The sequence below is a fragment of the Spermophilus citellus genome, assembly GCF_964194105.1.
Source record: "Spermophilus citellus genome assembly, chromosome: 3".
Classification (NCBI taxonomy): domain Eukaryota; kingdom Metazoa; phylum Chordata; class Mammalia; order Rodentia; family Sciuridae; genus Spermophilus; species Spermophilus citellus.
The window spans coordinates 213,271,217-213,286,106 of NC_138184.1; the positions used below are offsets into that span (position 1 = coordinate 213,271,217).

General features: G+C 38.1%; 1 protein-coding gene across 9 annotated transcripts in view; it reads right to left on the minus strand.

The window, feature by feature from the left end:
- The window catches only part of CNOT4 (CCR4-NOT transcription complex subunit 4), a 133,643-nt gene extending 129,308 nt beyond the window's left edge, over positions 1 to 4,335 (minus strand). For 7 of the 9 annotated variants that reach the window (XM_081287943.1, XM_081287941.1, XM_081287942.1 and 4 more), the window contains exon 1: positions 4,104 to 4,335. The gene's annotated coding sequence lies outside the window, so the exon portion shown is untranslated. Of the gene's footprint in view, positions 1 to 3,294; positions 3,381 to 4,103 lie in introns of all 9 variants that reach the window. The other 2 variants (XM_081287940.1, XM_081287939.1) reach the window with 2 other exon arrangements.
- Between the last annotated feature and the right edge of the window lie 10,555 nt (positions 4,336 to 14,890).

Sequence of the window (14,890 nt, forward strand, 5' to 3'; positions counted from 1 at the left end):
CACCAAGCTCTATAAGCAAGCACAAGGTCCTGGGTTTGATTTCCAGCAGCAAATAAAATAAAATACACATGGCCAAAAGAGTGTTGAACTTTCCATAATCAACTTTCTGATTAAATAATAAAGAATCATAAACGTGTGGAAAAAACCCACTAGATTATATTACATTTGAAAATTTTGAATTTTATCAATCTTTTCCAGTAAAGAAGTCCAAAAAACAGGATAAAAAATAATTTTGATGAATACTTTTAGAATAATATTATATCTGATTAAAAAGTCCCACCTATCTCCTTTTCTTGAATTACAAAAATAACTGAGTAAATTATGCTATCTTTATCATTTGTGTACTCTGAACTTTTGAGGGGAAAAAAATATGAAACCTTGAAATTATCAGGGATATTGCTACTTTCTGTTCAAGAATTGATATATGTAGATTTTTCCTAATAACTGAGATAACATGAAATTTGTAAAATGTCAGAATGTGTTAACAAGTTTTATCAAATACCTGCTATTCCAGTGGGATGAAAACCATTTACAAGTTCCATTTAGATTAAGAAATCCTTTGAGAAAAGTATGTAGTACATTCTAGTTATACTGTTTCTAGAACAGCAAAATCTTCTATAACCTAGTTCCCTACTGTTTTCTTCAGAACCAAATGAGCTGAATGTAACTTCTTTCACTAGAAGTCAACACAAAATTATAGGTACTGACAAAGAACCAACTCAATTTTCAGCAGAGGCTGAAGTTTTCCATTTAAAACTTTCCCTCCCAATTATACAGACTATAAAAACAAAAAGACTGAGTATAAATAAATTAATCAAGAATTCTCTGCAGTCACATAAAATAATTCATTAAAATGAAGACTACAGCTTCATTTTAAAATTGGGAATAAGGAGGAGTAGAAAGGGAAGACTCTTAAAACCAAACTGCTTAAACTGAGAAGTTAGTTTTCATTCTTTCAAGACATATAAAGTCATTTTAAAAATAATACTCCCCTGAGAGCACTTGCCTAGTATGTGCAAGGCCCCGGCCTCCATCCCCAGCATCACAAAAATAAATTAATGAAATAAAACGCTCTTAATGCTAGTAGTTCATCATTAAGCGACTCCTTCTTTCTTTTACAAATAATGAATTATGAACTATTGCTAGTACTCCAATTTAAACTGAAGATGAAGAGCATTACAAAATCATTTTATTTTCTTGTATTTTGCCATTTAACTGTCTCATCCTAGTAGAATTAAAGATCTGTTTATATAATTTCAAAAAACAAATTTTATAGAAAGACAACTTTAAGCAATTCATGTTTAAAACCTTTACAAGTAATCTATTCATTTGAAGAATTCAACTACTGAACTGACATAAAGTATTCCAAATTATCAAAAGAAATCACAAAAGTATGAAGCTACAATGTTGATGTTACAACTAAAATCTTAAACCATACAAAAATATTTAGAAGCTTCAGCTTCTTACTTCCTATCAAAGTGTCACTTTATATATCTTCTTTAGACATATTAAAGATCCCTAATAAATTCATTTTGACTTCAGAGGGCTGAAACTAAAAATTTGATGTCTATAGGCAAAAAGTATGGAAAAGGAAAAATTACTTAAGAAAATATTTAGTGAGTCAAGTACCTTTACAAAAGAAAACATGTATTAAAATCATTCATCCCCTTCCGTCAGACAAACAGTCCTCTCCTTAGAACACATTGCTTAGGATTCAGCCAAGTATAACTGCCAAGGATTTCTAGACCTATGTTAGAACTGTTCAAAGTGGCAAGCATTTCCAACAATGTATATTTTTTACCTGGAGTCGAAGAGTAGTTATTAAATTTGCTGCTCCTGATGAATTAAATGGAAGCAACACTTTTTTCAAAACTTCAAGTTATAACTTAGGACAGGGATTGCTATATAAATTGCTTCCAATTCTCAGAAAGTAAGGATTTATTTAGTTCCTTCAAACAGGGACTTAAGTGGCTGAAAGGAAATAAGCTTTATAAACAGTTTTTCTTTTTTGGTATGAGGACTGCCTAGCCATTTTTATTTTTTATTTTGAGACAGGGTCTTGCTAAGTTAGCTAGGGTCTGACTAAATTGCTGAGGCTTGCTTTGAACTTGTGATCCTGCTGCCTCAGCCTCCCAAGTATCTAGGATTATAGGTGTGCTCCACTGCACCCAGCTATAAACAGCTTTTCTAACCTTAGTTTATACTGGTTAAAAAAAGACTATTTTTCACACTCAAGGACTATAACTTCAAATGTAAGATGATACTCAAGTTTCACATGCAAAATACATGATTATAATAATCTAGTAATGTGCAGAAGTGACTAAAGTGTATTTGAATTTACACTTAAGATGTTATTTTTGCCAATGAGAGATTACTGCATAATATTGTTATTATAACTTTAAAGATTTTTACAAATATATTAAAAACACAATGTCTTGTTGATGTTCAAACTTGATGTGTGTGTATCTGATCTAGATAATCTTGTTTGCTTTTCTAGTAATTCTTTATTTCAAAGTGCTCTATTGTAGCAAAGGCTCTTTCTTCCCATTATGCCGTTAGTCACATTTCAATTTTACTTTTACTAAAACATGCATATCATAAGCCACTTCTTGCTTCTGTTTCTGCTTTTTACTGTAAATAACAATGACAGTACCACTAAATATACATGTATGCACAGCTTTGTGATATCTTTTCCCAGCCCCCTTCTTTTCTATAGAAAAAATATAAGGGATTTAAGTTTTCCAAAACAAAATGTTTTTCTTTTGCCTATATACCTAAAGTTTTTGCAAGACAATTTATTCAGATAGCTACCACCCTAAAAATATCAAAGAAGAAAACTTCCTAAATCCAAAAATACTAAGTAAATCTGATGTTAGCTGGAGGAAATTTCCATTTAAACCATAAACAAAATGTCATCAATTCAGCTGAACATCAATATAATAACTCAGTCAATAATTGAGTCTTAAGATAAAAGAGATCTGTAACACACATTATTAAAATATCATTTATATTTGCTTGTGGAGTTTACAGATATAATGTGAGTGTATGCCAGATTTATCATATTTTGAAATGCTTAGACTAATATTTATAATCAGGAGACCCATTAAGTGTCCTGAGGGGAGGCAATTCAGAAGAACACTTGGTAAGGCGAGAAGGCCCAAAATGAAAAAAGGGAAAGGGAGCAGCCAAGTCCCAACAGAGCAAATAATCGACAAATAGATCTCTGAAAGCAAAACGAGGCTCCTGAGTCGCGTGAATAAAAATCTTTACTCATAACGTTTAATAGTATCCTACCTCACTTCATTCACCTACCAACTTCCTTTACTTTTCAAGGACCAACTCGGGGCATCCCTTTTTCTGGAAATGTGTGTTGAAATAATCTGCATAGGAAAGAGGGGAGGAACGGACAATTCTCAAGAAGACTGAGAAACAGGTGGGTTAGGAGGAGCAGCAGCATAATCTAGATACTTAGGGGAAGCTTTAAGATGACAGATGTGGCTAAAGGAAAAGACTGCAAATAGGAAGAGGCTCCAGCCTGGCAAGGAGACTGGGGGCTGACTGCAAGCACCAGAGGGGGGCAAAGGCTAACTCCAGAGCGGTAGCAGTGGAGCAAAAAACAAGAAGCAGGACGAGTGGGCAATGAGCAGTGGGTTTAACGAGCAGCAGCAACACGGGTCAGCGTGGAAGTGATGGCTTTGGTCTTGGGAGACCGGGGCCAGCAGGAAAGGACGTCAGAGAGGGGAAAGGGAGCTGGGGAACAAGGAGGACTGAGACCTAAGAATCCTGGTCCTAGAAAAATGTGGGGGAAAGCTGAGAACCAAAAGCCGCCTCGGCTCCCCAATAGAAGAAATTCTCGAAAGAGAGTCGGCGCTGGCCGCCGCGCTGCCTCCTGCCCCGCTCCCTTTTCCTGGTGGTAACTGCTGTGGCGTAGAGGGGAGAGGGAGGAAGAGAAGGAGGAGGAAGGTCGAGGAGGAGGAGGGTGAAGATGAGGCGGGGGGTGGGGAGAAAGGGGGGTGCGGCCTGCACAGTCCCAGCGAAGCCTCCGCTCTCTCGTAGCCGGTCAGCCCCGGGTTTCCCCTAAGCCCAACCCCGCATAGACTCACCCGCCTGCCTTGCCTCGCTTTTCCCTTAGCCGACTCCACGCACTGCCGTGTCCTCACAAGAGACCACTGAACGAGTGTCGGGGAAAAACTCTTCAGAACCGAGCCTGATTGCTTCAGCGAGTCCGACCTTTACGGCTGAGAGAGAGACTCTCAGCTTTCGGTGGGTTCCACAGCCAGACGGGCCACCATCTTACATTAGGGTAAGACTCCTCCGGCCTCCGGTGCGCAGGCGCACGCCGATCCGACCGGGAGGGGCGGGGGAGGGGCGGGACCAGCGGCGGGCGGCCGAGTGGGAGGTTGCGGCGGCCGCGCCCGCAGCACCCTGGGAGTTGTAGTCCTGGGAGAATAACCGCCCAGGGGCAAGCCGGGAGTTGAAGTCCTCACTTGAGAGGGCAGCTGGAATCGCCCACCTCACGTGGCTGCGGGACCAGCGCCTTTCTTCGTGTTTTGCTTTCTTCTCTCCCGCGTGTGCGGCTTCAGTGACATTTGGTCGGTGGTTTTCGGTAGTATTTTTGTTTTCTCAGTGTTTGCTGAAATGTGAGAAACCAAAACTCGGGGCAGACATAACCAATTTGGGGGAGCCGAGAACGTCTCTTCTCTGCCCCGCCCACCACAGATAGGTATCTAAAGGGGGCGGGGTGGAGATGGAGGCAGTTTGAGGGTAAGAAGAGCGCGGGATTTGATCTAGAGCGAGAGTCTGATTCTGGCTTGGCGTCTTACTAAGAAAAGTGAGCGTTAATTCGATTCTCGGTTAACCAGTTTGCGCTTTCTGGAACCATCAACCTTGATCCCATTCTTAACCGTAAAACCTCCGGTGAAGAAATACCCTAAATTGTCATGTGCACATTGCCGAAGAGGACGGAAGACCCATGCACTTAAAGTAACATGAGTTTCTGGTTATGTGAATTTAATAACAGTTGCAGGCTCTGATGCAAATTATTATTAATTCGGAGTCCTGCCTGCACAGCCTTGTGTGTCAAGATTCATAAACTACGCACACTTCAACACATCCCAAAGAGCACAAGAATGCAGTACCCAGGAATCCTCAATCACAAAAATTAGTCAATTTATTGGTCCCTTTCGGTTGCCTCCTAGAATTCTGGTGAAAGTGGCGCTCGAAGCAGTCGGCTTTACTTATTGCGAGTGTTCACCCATACTCATTTACCTCCTCCTGGGTGCCCAGCACTACGTTCAGTACAGCGGTGAGCAAAATCACAAAATTCCCTGTGCATATTCTAGTGTGTGTTGTGGTTAGGGAGAGAGGAGGGGAGGCAATCGATTTTAAAATTACATGATTAAAATTGCATATTCTAAGGAAAAAAATTTAAACCGGGAAGAGAGGAGTATGGAGAGGTTGCAATTTTAAATCCATGAATCTAATCTCATAATAAGAAGCCCTCATTTTGTTCTTTAAAAAAAAAAAATCAGTTTTCTGTGTTTCAGCTTCTTCATCAAATCTAGAGATATCTGGTGAAAATATATGAATAATATGCATTTTACCATAATTTTGAAATTATAGAGCCATGAAATGATCATCTGGCAAGGAAACTTGGGAAATCATTTGGATTCACCTTTAGGTAACTAAATGCCTAAATGTTCAGTACAGGTGACCTGCATTTTTTGATGTGCTTATATATACATACATATGTATATACATATAACTAGTTTATAGTGGCTAAACAAAGTAGTAAAAAGAAAAAAAAGAATATTTCCATTATTAAAGATTCAACCAGTAAGAATTGTTTAACATAAGAACTGGAAGGGATCTTAAGCATCGCCTAATCTGCTGACAACTGATACCTCTATTTTATTTTATTATTATTTAATAAATTAGAATCAGAGATTGAATCCAGGGGCTCTTTATCTCTGAGCTACATCAGCCTCCCCCCCTTTTTTTAAGACAAGGTCTTACTAAGTTGCTGAGGCTGGCCTTGAATATGTGATCCTCCTGCCTTATGTTCCCAAGTCCCTGGAATTACAGGTGTGCCCCACCATGCCTGACTAATACCTCTTTTTTTAAGTAAATATTTTCATAATGTCCCCTTGATGAGCCTGAAGTGAAATTCATAGGTAATATAAACTATTTACATTTATTATTTTGTTTTAAATCAAAATTGTACTCTTTGAAGTACAAAGAAAAGAATTTATAATAAAGTTATGTTTTAACATAAGTGTCAAGCATGACTATTCTAGAAAATATAATGAATTTATCATGTGCTAGCATTTATTAATAAAATCCCCATGAATGTGAAAGCTATATTATTAACTTGACACAGTATGATGTTTTGGCTGCCTTTGTGGAATAACACTAATCTGTCCTCACTGTACTATAGTTGCATTCCTAAAATATTTTCTGTTAAAATTAAAAACAAAAACAACTTTGTGTTCATATGTAAATTAAGTTATATATTTTAGGTACAGATAATTACGAACTATTTTTCACCTGTGGTGGAACATTTAATAGTCATGTGAGACACAAAATAGTTTCCTTCCTGAGGAACATAACCAAATTTTGCAAGAAGCCTAGCTACTTGGTTTCTGTACTCTAAAGGTCAACAGTACCTCCCAGAGTATCCAACACTAGGGGGCATTGCCATTCCTATCTTGAAAATCATTCATTGTTGGAGACTGACATTAGAGAAGTGACAGTTCTTAGGTCACCAACTAATCAGTAAGAGTTACTACCCTCTCAGACCAGTGCCTCAATTTCTTACATATTTTATATTTTAATGTGTATGTGCATAATTTCATATAGACTTATCTATATAACAATTATCAAAACCAAATGAATACATTTCTATATAATAACAGAGAAATTAGTGGAAGGATTCATACACATCAAATATTTAATGTGTTCTCAGTTACTAGGAGGATTATAATTAGAAAGAGGTAGAGGGATTATAATTAAAAAGGGGTAGAGGGAATTTATGTGTATAAATCCATTTTATCCTTTAAAAAAAAAAACAGATCACTCTGCTGTGTGGAGAATGGATCAGAGAATGGCAAGAATGAAAATGGAAAAACTAAGCCAAACAAGGTAGTACATGCCTATAATGGAATACTACTGTATCAGCAACTTGGGAGACTGAGTCAAGAGGCTCACAAGTTCAAGGCCTGCTTCAGTAACTTAGTGAGACCTCTCTCAAAATCTAAAATAAAAAGGGCTAGGAAATAGCTCAGTGGTAAAAGGCCCCTGTATTCAACCCAAAGTTCTAAAAAGAAAACGGAATAACAAATTGAAAGAATATTTCAGTCAACCATATGGTAGCTTTTATTGTGGTGACAGTGAAGGTAGAAAAAAGGTGATGGATTCATGACATATGTCTGAGACCAAAATAATAGGACTTGGTGATAAACTGGTTATGAATGACTCAGATTTTCTGGCTTAAATGCCCTAATAGATGGTGACTTCTTTGGTAAAAGGAGAATGGTGAGTGTTGCAGTAGCATCTGGAGAAGGTAAGAGAACAACTTCTGCAGAAAAACAGCAGGCGTTTAGGGAAATAATGATTTCCCACTTGAGACTGGTAAATTTAGAAATCCTGGTAAGTGGTTGGGAGTATAGCTCAGTGGTAGAGTGTGTGTTTAGCATGTACTAGGCCCTGAGTCACCAAAAATAAAGAAAGAAAATTATGACAGTAGTATTTTTCCCAACTTGGTTTTTGTTTTCCCCAGTGATAATGCTTACCTTCTTGGATTCTGCCATAGAAAGGACATATGGGATAACCTAGGTTGGAAACAGAAAATGAGAACGAGGGAGGTTTACAAGGCAATTATTGTTGTGGGTGGTTTCCCATTTTTTTAACTTTTTTAAATTACTGATATATATTTTAAATAACATTTTTTAAGTTATATTCTTGTGATATTGGACAAAAGAAATAATCACTTTTGTGTCTCTTGTTATTGTCAGACTGCTTTAATATTAATAAACACTAATGCCACTTTTTTTGGGTCTTTTTCCCCAAAGGCCTATTAATTTTGGGTTTTATTATTGTTTATCATTTTTTAGTTTTAATCATTTAGTGAATATTGAAGTCTTGAATACTGGATATATGATAGTATGCAAAGCCTTAGGCTCTCTCAAAGATTTAGGGTTTGAAAACACAGACAACAAACAAAATAATAAGCAAAATACTTATATGTTGTCAAAATATTAAAAGGGAAAAGAAATATCAGGAGGAGACTACTTTATATTGGAAAGCCTCTCAGAGAGATAACTGAATCTCAGATTGAAAGGATTAGAAGAGATTAAACATTTAAAGAATGACCTGAGGCTGGGGATGTGGCTCAAGCGGTAGCGCGCTCCCCTGGCATGCATGCAGCCCGGGTTCGATCCTCAGCACCACATACCAACAAAGATGTTGTGTCTGCCAATAACTAAAATTTTTTTTGAGAGAATTTTTAATATTTATTTTTTAGTTCCCGGCGGACACAACATCTTTGTTGGTATGTGGTGCTGAGGATCGAACCCAGGCCGCACGCATGCCAGGCGAGCGCGCTACCACTTGAGCCACATCCCCAGCCCTAAATTTTTTTTAAAAAATTAAAAAATAAAGAATGACCTGTACCAAGACCCCAATGTGGGAATATGTTTACCATGTTCCAGGAATGGAAAGTTAACCAATAAAGTTAGTGCAAGGCAGAGTGGTAAGAATGGGATTAAGGAAAAAGATGAGATTCATATTATGCAGGACTTTATGGGAAACCTGGATTTTATTCCAAGTAGAATGAGAGACAATTGAACAGTAAAGCAAAGGAGTGACATGACTTTACCTTTTCTTTCCAAGGATCACTGTGACTGCCACATGGACAATGGATCTGAGATGGTTAGCAGAGTTAGAAGTGGACAAACTAGTTAGGAAACTACTGCAGAAGTACAGCTTGGAGATAAGGTATGACTTGGACTAGGGCAACACAACAAGTAGGGTGAGGCAAGTGATGCATTTACTTTGGACATAAAATATAAGGAAGCATCAAAAAACTCAGAAATCACAGAATATTGTGGTAAACATTTTAAAAAAACAAAATTTATGCAAAATTTGAAATGAACAAAACAGTAATACATGAAGATAACCATGGTGGTGCAGGCCTGTAATCCTAGTAACTCAGGAGGCTGAGGCAGAAAGATTGCAAATTTGAGGCCAGCCTAGGCAAAGTAGTAAGACTGTGTCTCAAAATTTAAAAATCAAAAGGACTCTGAGATTGTAGCTTTGTTTAATTTGAGTTTAATCTCCAGTACTTAATAAAAATCTAGCCCTGAATTTACACTTTCCTCCCTAATCCAGTCCTGGTTCTAATAAAATCTTAACCAAAACAGACAGCTGGCTTTCAGGCCATAGTTTGATGGCTTGATTTTTTTTTTTTTTTTTTTTGTATCAGGGAACTCAACCACTGAGCCACATCCACAGCCCTATTTTGTATTTTATTTAGAGACAGGATCTCACTGAGTTGCTTAGTGCCTCACTGTTGCTGAGGCTAGCTTTGAATTCACAAGCTTCCTGTCTCAGTTCCATATAACATCAGGCATGTTCATATAACCTCAGGCATGGTGGCACAGATATAATCTCAACATGCAAAAATTAGTAGGACCGAATCAATAAATGGGCCAAGGACCTGAACAAACACTTCTCAGAAGAGGATATACAATCAGTCAACAAATATATGAAAAAATGTTCATCCTTGCTAGCAATTAGAGAAATGTAAATCAAAACCACTCTAAGATTTCATCTCACTCCAGTCAGAATGGCAGCTATTATGAAGACAAACAACAATAAGTGTTGGCAAGGATGTGGGGAGAAAGGTACACTCATACATTGCTGATGGGACTGCAAATTGGTGCAGCCAATATGGAAAGCAGTATGGAGATTTCTTGGAAAATTGGAAATAGAACCACCATTTGACCCAGCTGTCCCTCTCCTCGGTCTATACCCAAAGGACTTAAACACAGCATACTACAGGGACACAGCCACATGAATGTTTATAGCAGCACAATTCACAATAACTAAACTGTGGAACCAACCTAAACGCTCTTCAATAGATGAATGGATAAAAAAATGTGGCATATATACACAATGGAATATTACTCAGCAATAAAAGAGAATAAAATCATGGCATTTGAAGGTAAATGGGTAGAGTTAGAGAAGATAATGCTAAGTGAAGTTAGCCAATCCCAAATAACCAAATGCCACATGTTTTCTTTGATATAAGAAGGCTGATTTATAATGGGATAGGGAGTAGGAGCATGGGAGAAATAGATGAACTCTAGATAGGACAGAGGGGTTAGAGGGGAAGGGTGGGGTTATTAATGATGTTGGAATGTGATGATCATTATTATCCAAAGTACATGTATGAAGACACAAATTGGTGTCAATATACTTTGTATACAACCAGAGATTTGAAAAATTATGCTCTATGTATGTAATAAGAATTATAATGCATTCCACTGTCATATATAAATAAAAATAAAATAAAATAAAAATTAATAGGATTCCCACGTATCAGTGATGATACAAAACAGTATAAAAAATTGCAAGTGTTGGGATGAGTGGGTACAGGACAATGGCAGAATACTTGCCTAGCATGTACAAGGCCTTGGTTGGGTTCAATCTCCAACCCCACAAACAGTAAAATCTGTTAAGTTTTGTTTATAGGTTTTTAACAGTCATTGAGATTTCTGGCCTCCAGTAATAGCATAGAAGATGAATCTGACCAGACTTTCTTATTGTGCAAGGGACTCAGAGGCATACACCACTGGTTCTGCATAGTGTAAATGTAAAGATTTAGTGGAGAAAAATAAATTGCTGGCAGAAATGTAAAAAGATACTATTCTTTATTATCTAATAGATAACACATGCTTAAGCCTGACATAAGTAAACCAGGTGTGTCCCCATTCCCAGAGGGAGAATGCCAGTTTATAGGTCTATTCTTCATGATTCTTTTTCAGTGTTGCTGGAGATTGAACCCAGGGCCTAGTGCATGCTAGGAAGGTGCTTTACCACTGAGTTATGTCCCCAAAGCCATCCTGCACTGTTTTAACTTCATATAGAGACTGGAAATAGGGAGCATCTAGGCAATTATATAAAAATAAGAACTTCCTGACTGGAAAAAATGACCTTGTTAGAAAGGAGAAGCTTCTGGAGCTCAGGTTCTGTTGAAAGCCCTTTTTTCTGTTGAGGGAGTATCTTGTTAGGCTACTTGTATAAATAACAAAAGTGCTTCCAAGATAACTGCCTGGCCTGGTGGTGCACGCCTGTAATCCTGGCAACTCCAGAGACTGAGGCAGGAGAATCATGAGTTCAAGATGAACTTGGGAAACTTCAAGTCTGTCTCAAAGTAAAAGGGGCTCGGGAATGTACCTTGGTAGTAGAGCACCTCAGGGTTCCATCCTTCCTATGAAAGGAAGGAAGGGAAAGGATGTAGTGGCTTATAACAACAGTCATTTGTCCTTTCTCATGCAACCTCTGGGCAACTGGGGATCAGTGGATGTGAACCAGGCTCATCGGGGAGGCTCTGCTGCAAACTGCAAATCTAGCTGGATTGGCTTCTCTTGGTGTGTTAGGTTCAAGATTGCTTTTATGTGTGTTCAGGGGCTGTCACTTCCTGAGCAAAGTTGTTCACATGGCTTAGATACAGGAGGGCAAGCCCTGATATGCAAGCACATGTCAAACTTCTCCTTGCACCACATTTGGTAGCACTTCAGTAGTCTAAGCAGGAAAAGAGCTGGAAAGTTCGGGGAAAGTAGTGAATATTTGCTGAATGATTATCACAATAACAAAAGAGGGAAAGGATTGGGTATCTAGGACCATCCAGATTTGTCTTTTTCATTCCACTTTCTGGTTCTTGGAGTCTCATTAAATATAAGTCCCTTTGACCTTTCACTGAAGACAACTATAAAGAAGTTGAATGAATACTAGAAGCATTTACTGAAAAGCATCAAATACATAAAAATATAATAGGCTTTGAACTGAAAAAGAGGTGGAACTTAGAGAGGTAAATTGAAGTAATTTTTGTCCACGGGGCATTTAATCTCTCAAAAAAGGCATCTGAGCCATATGGCTACCTTGGGCCAGTGGCTAAAGGTAAAGGGTTCTGCTGCCCAAAAGCAAAGATTCTCCATCTTTATTTATTTATTTTTGGTACCGGGGATTGAAATCAGGGGTACTTTGTCACTGAGCCACATCCCCAACTCTTTTTTTTCACAATACCTTTATTCTATTTAACTTATTTTTTTTAGTTGTAGTTGCACACAATACCTTTATTTTTATTTATTTATTTTTATGTGGTGCATCTCCATACTGCTTTCCATATCCCCAATCCCATTTTGTATTTTATTTAGAGCCAGGGTCTCATTGAGTTGCTTAGTGCCTCGCCATTGCTGAGGCTGGCTTTGAACTCGTGATCCTCCTGCCTCAGCCTTCTGAGCTGCTGGGATTACAGGCGTGCACCACCTCACCCAGCTTCCATTCTTATATATATGCTGAAGGACTACTTCTTTTAACCAAGGATCATTTGCTAATCTGAAGGAAGTAGCTAAAGAATGGAGTAGCTTCTTGGACACCTGAGTCTAAAAGAACAGACATTATATCCAATGGTGGAGACTTTCTGCCCTTTGTTGGTACCCTGAAATGCCCTACTTAAGAAAATAGGGTTAAGGTCCCAATTCCAATGGATCAACTAGGTGATCTAGCCTTTCTCTGGACTAATAGCACCATCAATTACTTGGTAGAAGGAAATAAAAAAAAATTATGGAGGAAGCCTATGTTATCCTAGCTTTTAAACTGTACCTAAAAGTAATTTTTAAAATAAAATGTCTGCCAGGTGTGGTGGTGCAAACTTATAATCCCAGAGGCTTGGAAGGCTGAGAAAGGAGGATCTTGAGTTCAAGGCCAGCCTCAGAAATTTAGCAAGGCTCTAACCAACTCAGAGAGACCCTGTTTCTAAATAAAATATAAAAAAGGCTGGGGATGGGCTGGGGCTATAGTTCAGCAGTAGAGTGCTTGCCTAGCACGTGTGAGGCCCTGAGTTCAATCCTTAGCACCACATAAAAATAAATAAATAAAAATAAAGGTATTGTGTCCAACCAACTACAACTAATAAATAAATAAATAAATAGAATAAAGATATTGTGGAAAAAAAAGGGGCTGGGGATGTGGCTCAGTGGTTAAGCCCCTCTGGGTTCACTCCCTGGTACCAATAAAATAAGTCAAGTAAAAAAAAAAAAAAAAGAAAAAAATATCCTTGGGTCTGGGGTTGTGGCTCAGTGGTACAGCATTTGCCTAGCACGTGTGAGGCACTGGGTTCTCAGCACTGCATATAAATAAATAATATAAAGGTCCATCAACAACTAAAAAAATTAGCCGGGCACAGTGGCACACGCATGTAATTCCAGAGGCTCCGGAGGCTGAGACAGGAGGATTTCAAGTCCAAAGCCAGACTCAGCAAAAAGCAAGGTGCAAAACAATTCAGTGAGACCCTGTCACTGCGCCAGGCACTGTGCCAAAGACTGTAATCCTAGCTACTCAGGAGACTAAAGCAGAAGGATCACAAGTTCAAGGCCAGCCTGGACAACTTAGCAAGAGCATGTCTCAAAAAAAAAAGTGGGGGAGCTGAGAATATAATTCATTGGTAAAGCCCCTCCTGCAATCCATTCCCATTACCACAAAAATTAATTAGTTAAGTCCAATTAAATATGCAATACACATGAAACTAAGACAATGCAAATGAGAACCAAAAAAACAAAAACAGACAACAGAAAACAAAATTCAGAGACATTTAAAATGATCAGAAGAGGTTATAAAACAATTACATTTCCTCTTTTTGAGTAGAAAAAAATTTTGTACAAGGAACTAGAAACTATTCAAAGTGACATTGCAGACTTGGAAAAGATCCAACTAGAAATTTAAAAACTGATAATCACCAAAATGAAGAATTCCGTATGTGGGTTTCACAGAAGATTAGGTATTGTTGAAAAGAAAAGTGAACTCTGTGATGAAAGATTCATCCACAGTAAAACTCACAGAGACACGCTGAAGGTGTCTCTATTGAAGGAAAATATGAATCAGAGAGCAACAGATATATAGAATGCTATGAGATGACTCCATGTAATTAACATCCCCAAAGGAGAAGAGATAAACTGCAATTGAGGAAGTATTTGGAGATAACAGTTGGGAGTTTCCCAGAAGTGATAAAATACCTTGGTTCATTGATTTAAGATGACTAGTGATTCCCCAAAAAGTTAGAAGAAAAAGAAATTCATGTGTGTTCGTTCTGGGGCTCCTACTAGATAGCATATGTTGAGTCTTGCTTTTCAATTCAGTCTGATGATCACCACCTTTTAATTGGGCTGTTAAAACTGTTTATTTATTTATTTTGGTACCAGGGATTGAACCCAGGGGTGCTCAACCACTGAACCACATCTCCAGCCCTTTTTTATATTTTATTTACAGACAGGATCTCACTGATTTGCTTAGGGCCTTGCTAAGTTGCTGAGGCTTTCTTTGAACTCAGGAATCTCCTGTTTCTGAAGCCACTAGGATTACAGGTGTGCACCACCGCACCCTGATATAACTATTGATGTGGCTGGATTTTTTTAAATTTTTTTTAAAGAAAGAGAAAATTTTTTTAATGTTTATTTTTTAGTTTTCGGCAGACACATCTTTTGTTTGTATGTGGTGCTGAGGATCAAACCCTGGCCGCACACATGCCAGGCTTGAGCCACATCCCCAGCCCCATATGTGGTTGGATTTTCATCTGTTGTATTGCTAGTTTTCTGTTTGTTCTATCTTTATT